The sequence below is a fragment of the Pinus tabuliformis genome, chromosome 3_2, assembly GCF_031772625.1.
Source record: "Pinus tabuliformis cultivar Carrire ecotype Pingquan chromosome 3_2, CPIR1, whole genome shotgun sequence".
NCBI classification, from domain to species: domain Eukaryota; kingdom Viridiplantae; phylum Streptophyta; class Pinopsida; order Pinales; family Pinaceae; genus Pinus; species Pinus tabuliformis.
In genome coordinates this window covers 547,533,390-547,539,891 of record NC_142302.1, presented here as the reverse complement: position 1 = coordinate 547,539,891, position 6,502 = coordinate 547,533,390, and positions in this window count along the sequence as shown.

Below are 6,502 nucleotides of genomic sequence, written 5' to 3'. Positions count from 1 at the left end.
GAACTTCCAACGCAAAGTTTACTGTAATTGCTTATGATGATCCAATAACTATTCTTTTTTAATCGTCCAACACATCAGAGCAACAGTGCAATACCGGCAACAATGGGACATAAGGGAGATCTTCTCAGAGGGAAACACCCTAAGCACATAGGGGAGTTCTTCTCAAGGTAAACGCCTTACAATGTAATTATTAGTTTGAAGCATTTTCTATTTTTTGACATTGAGGTTAACCAATACAAAACAACATAGAAGAATGTGTCTATTTTGGAATAAGGCTTTCGTAATTTTAATTTAATTATCAATAATTATTAGGTGAATTTAACCTCCACAAAATATTTTAAAATATTTTTAGTTGTATACAAAAATCAAATGTTAAGATTTATATCCAAAGTAGTTATGCCCTTTTTTGCAATTTTAATTAAACGATTAATTAAAAAATGTCATATGAAATGACTCATGGTTTATTGGACCTATAATATTGATAAGCCATGATATTTATTCATGGTATTGTAACAAATATGGATGACTCATGGTTTATTGGACATATAATATTGATAAGCCATGATATTTATCCATGGTATTGTAACAAAACCTATAAAGCGAGGATAAATCTCCATGGTTAAGAATATTTTCAAGTGATTATTTTAAATGTATAAATAATAATAGTTTATAATTTAATTAATTTTTATAATTTTTTGTAATTTAATAATGTGAAATATATCATAAATAAGTGTTTTGATGTTTATCATAAATAATTATTTTAATATTTATCATAAATTTATATTTATATTTTATTAGTGTTTACTAACTATTTAATTTATATAGCTAAATTAATTATTATTAAAAAAATCATAATCACTTAACTAAAAAACGAAAAAAATCAAAATAATTTAACAAAAATTATAAGTAAGATTAATGAAAAAAAATTTGAATTATATCGAGTTGATTGAGTAAAAATGCAAACAATATAACCAATAAAAAATACAAAATAGAAAAAGGAATAACAACAAATATAAAATGCCATATTGCATGAAAAGTGAAATTAATAAAACTTCCCCACCATGAAATCACATGTACATTAAAATTAATTTTCTTAAAAAGATTTGAACCCCATTTCACCACGAATAAAGCACCCAAAAGACATAAACCATGCTTAACAATAATTATCAAAATAATTATTTTGTCTAATTTTTTTCACAAAATATGCACTATATTTATAGAAATTTTAAATATACTTAAACTTTCATGTCGAAAATCTTATCTAACTAATTAGCCATTTCCCTCTGAGCATAACTTACGGAACAAAACTTAAGATTGCAGTGGTATCACAATACTTGCACAAATTCCGTTAGAAATTATATTTAGCGGGAGTGAAATTATCTCCCAATGATGAGAATACAATATGACGAGAAAACAACCACGCTTTGTTTCCCTAGAGTAAAGTTAGACAGTAACACACAGGTAATCTTGAGAAATCTGGTGGCATTCGAAGCTTTTGCTACACCTGTGCCTGGTGCTTGCTTTGAGTTGTTGCAGGTAATCTTGAGAAATCTGGTGGCATTCGAAGCTTTTGCTACACCTGTGCCTGGTGCTTGCTTTGAGTTGTTGCAGACAATCGTTACGGTAATGAATTTATCATAACCGCTTATGATGATCGAACGGTGGGAATCTTTTTGATCATCTAATATCCTGGTGCTTTGAATGGTTGCAGACAATCGTTACGGTAAAGAACCCGTCTATGATGAGCTAATGGTGGGAATCTTGTTAATCGCCTAACACATCAATGGTGGGAATCTTTTTAATCCCCTAACACATCACACCATTGTAAGACAGTACATCACACCATTGTAAAACAATGCACCGTGGAGTATAGGGGAGTTCATTTTAGAGAGAAACGCTTTAGGGTGTAAAAATTGGAGTTGTCTATAATGCGACTTTTTGAAGATTCCGGTGATGGAATCCGGTGGAAAAAATTGAAGTTAAATCTTGATCTGTATTATTTAAAATGGTTTTTTAACTGCATATTTGGATTCAGCACCATGAAAAACCACTGGGACGATTTGATTGTGCAGAAATTAGCAATGAAACTTGCGATTCCAATAAATTGCTGCCGGATTTTGACCGGAAAAACCCACCGGAAAAGCCTCCAAAAAGTCTCTTTAAAGACAACTGCGTAAAAATTAAACACCAATATATCCCATATACATGTCATAACATTGATAGTAAGGAGTTATGAGAGAATCTCGTATACATGTCATGACATTGATAGTAAGGAGTTATGAGGGATTGCGCAGACCAAGAGGCTTTTTTTGTTAACAAAATTATGGTTGATATTTAAATTAGACTAGATTCATTTTAACTTTTGATTTATAAGTGCCCAAAGGGATAAAATATCTCAAAGTGCAAATCTCTTTTTTGAGTGCAAATGCAGAGAGGGATAAAATATTTTAAGGTGCAAACCTCCTTTCTAAGTGCAAAACTTGAAGAAAGATTTGTACCTCAAGAAATTTGATCCCTGAGGAGCTTGATAGATCTAGAGTTAAGATGGATCTAAGCTTGTTTAATTATTAATTTTATTTTTATTTTTATATAATTTTAGTGAGTCAAAATGTTTTAATTAGTAATTTTATTTTTTATTTTTATGTAATTTCACTGAGTCAAAATGTTTAGATAACATAATATAATTGGACATTACAACAACTCTTCCATATTGGGATGGAGAGTGTAAGGCCCATGATCTACAGGAGCGAGCACGGAGGTGATGAGCTGTGGCACGGTGGGAAAGCGTTGAACTGCGAATGAAGAAATGCGAGCGTTGGGAGTTTATAACCCGTGGGCGGTCTTGGGCGAGCCGACGGACGAGTGAACCGACAGGTGGATGAGCCAACAGACGGGCGAGCCGACTTAACGAAGGGCGAGATGGCTCAAACGTATGGGCGAGCCGACGAGTTAAGGAAGGTGGACAATGCGTTACGTAGGAGTTCGGTGGGTTAGCTTGGGCGCCCCCACACAACGGACGATGTGTATACATAAGCAACGGTGAGATGGTGGAAGGATCATCAAATAAGCATTCGGTCAAGAAGTGCAAAGTGTGAGCTGCAGTGAGGAGCAGGTCATCGTGTGATGAGCCCGCACGATGGGCGAACCAAAGGGTGAACGGAGGCAGTGAATCGTGCGACGAGTTTAGGCAAGGCGACACAGGCATGTGCACCTGTCGAATAAACCGTGGTTGGGCTAAATGACCGTGCATGGTGACTCCTGGGTGAGAGCGCTAGGCGAGGCGAACAAAATTGTGAATGGTGTGTGGGGTTGTGAATGAAGGTGCAGCTAGCGTGCGAAGGCGCCCGAATTGGGTGACACAGACATGGGTAGCGGCGCTCGAGTTGGGCAAACGGCATGGCAAAGTAGAATGAAAGTGTTGGGTTTGTGAACGGAGGTGCGGTCAGTGTGTAGAGGTGCTCGAGTTGGGGGGCATGGTAACACGGGTAGCGGCGCCTGAGTTGGTAAAACGGCACGGCAAGTTGAACGAATGCGTTCAGGGGTAAATGACGAGTTGGGCAAGTCGTACGGCAGCCGTGCGGGCGCGCCGACGAGCTGGGCAACCGAGTTTGCCGGCAAATGTAAAATTTGGCTAAATGTAAATTTGGGGTTTCCTCAAGATTTAAATTATAAATATATTGATATTGTGGACAAAATCATTACAAACAAGGGATGCTCTTCGTGCTTTGGTCAAGGAAGGGATCTCTGACAGGAATAGGGATGAAGCCTATCGACTTGCAGGGAAAGTGGACTTGTTTGATGCAGAATTCAAGGAGTTGAAGATAAGGCAGGACTTGATTCGAGAGAAGTGGAAATGGCTAACTCTTGAGAAGAAGTAGTTCATAGCTTTCATTCAGGATAAGGAGAAAGCTGCAGATTGCGATGATAAGAAAGAGGAAGCCATGATAGTTGAGGATGTTGCAGATGTGACAACGATGGAGGATGAACTTGAGATTGATCAAGTTGGACCAGGATCGTGCAGTTTGCAGACATTGGTGGATGAGGATACTCACATGGAGGAGCCTCATGATGAAGTAAGTATTATTGATACTTGTGTTTCAGTGAGACTTTTGGGAGATGAACCATATGTAGGGAAGAGCAAAATTAGTTTGTCGATGCAAGGGAGGATCTCACCATGGATGTTTATGAAGAGACCGTGTATAGAGAAGCAAGGATCATTGATTGTTGCAGGGCTTGTTGGGGTTGTTTGTGACCTTATGGTAGAAGGTGCAAAGGCCCGTGACAAGGGAGGAACATGATGATCATTACGAAAGAATGGGTCATGCTTTAGCCACATGGAATATTTGGCTAAGTGCCTGGCATGACTCATGGATAGATTAGAGGAGGGAACACACTTGAGTATGATGATACTTGGGTGGAATTCTCATGGCCGAGATCAAGAGGAAGTCTTGGTGGAACCTTTAGTGGGGGAGCCATGGTGGAAGAGACTCATATGTTGATGATATGGTTGGATGACCGACTTCACTAGACCGAATTTGTAGGGCTTGGATGAGGATGACTGATTGTTGTGATGGGTCTACTTGGTTGGACAACATGGGCAACTTGAGTCATGGACATCAAGTTGAAGACATGGAGCATGGCAGTCTTATACAGGGACATTATGCAGGATCACTTGTAGGGGTGTCACTTATGGGCATCCAATGAGGAGTGTCGAGGCAGGGATGTTGTGCAAGTGGATTCGCTGATGTAACATGGAGATGTTTTATTTATGAGTTGATGGAGAAGTTGTGCACTCTTGTACAACAAGGCTTTGGACTTGGTTGGAATTGTGAGCAGACTATGGAGCATTCCTACTACATGGAGAGCTTAGGCATCTTGCAGAGACCTTTGGGCCGAGACATGTATGCTTGCTGGAATGTTGGTTGGATATGGCTCATGGAGCTCATGATGACATGAGGTTGTGACTTTTGAGTACTTCATATTATGGTGGACTTAGAGGATCTGATGCATTGAGGAGCTGAGGTCAGGGACTTTGATGCGAGATGGGGTGCATACTTTTGAGTACATGTATGGGTGTGCTTGAAAGAATGACTTGATGTGGAGGATCGATATGAAACACTTTAGAGTGATGGAGTTACAACGGTGTTGATGCCTTGGTGGCAAGACTTGGGCATGGGTTGAGCCAAGACTTAACCACTTTTGACACATGGGAGCTAATTGATCTATGATCATGGGAAGCACATGGGAGATGAGACAGGTGTATACTTGTTTTCTATGGCAGACTTGAGGGATGGCACATTGTAGATATGATGGGGGTTGCTTCATGAACCTAAATGTGGCACATTGAGAGTCGGGTTTGATGAGAGGATCTCTTCACTTTGAGGAGATGGATGTTTTGCAAATGGATGATGATGTTGGGATAGATGCAACACATTAATACCAAACATCATGGACAACATGTTGCAGATGAGATGAGGACTAGTTAATGGACTTGGACATGGCTTATATGGAGATGGATTCTTGATCGAGTTGATGTTGTGATAAGAGTCTGAGAAACGACTAATGATGGCATGAGAATGTGCATTCACATGGTTTGAGCGTGACAGTTGGATTAGGTACCCGACTAGTTCGAGTCATGAGGCCTAGCAAAGTACAGAGATGTGTTGGCATTATGTTGGAGTATCATGGTAGCAGTTCACACGATGACGATACATGATGAGGTCGACATGACATTTTGCAGTAAGCATGAAGCTTGAGATGGAGGGGCCAACCTTCCACAGTGGAGCAGCATGTGGAGATTGTGACGAATGTGGTTGATGATCATAGATTGAGAAGACTTTCTGATGTATGACATACCAATGGATTATATACCTTGGTATGGGTATCTTGGTGACAGATGGTTGCTGGGATGAGTGATTGCAGAGGACGACAATGATTTCAAGTGGGGGAGAATGTAAGGCCCATGAGCTATAGGAGAGAGCACGGAGGTTATGAGTTGTAGCACAGTGGGAACACGTTGAAGTGTGAACGAATAAATGCAAGCATTTGGAGTTTATAACTCGTGGGCGGTCCCAGACGAGCCGACAGATGGGCGAACCGATGGGCAGAAGATCCAATGGGCAGGTGAGTCGACTTAACGAAGGGCGAGTTGGCTCAAACGTATGGGTGGGCCAATGAGTTAAGGAGGGCGGATGATGTGTTATGTAGGAGTTGAGTTCGGTGGGTCGGCTAGGGCTCCCCCACACAACAGACAATGTGTATACATAAGCGCCGATGAGATGGTGGAAGGATCATTGAATAAGCATTTGGTCAAGAAGTGCAAAGTGCGAGCTGTGGTGGTTCTGCAGTGAGGAGCAGGTCGTTGTGTGATGAGCCCGCACGATGGGTGAATCGAAGGGTGAACGGAGGCAGTGAATCATGCGACGAGTTCAGGCAGGGTGACACGGGCATGTGCACCTGCTAAACAAACTGCGGTTGGGCTGAACGACCGTGCAGGGTGACT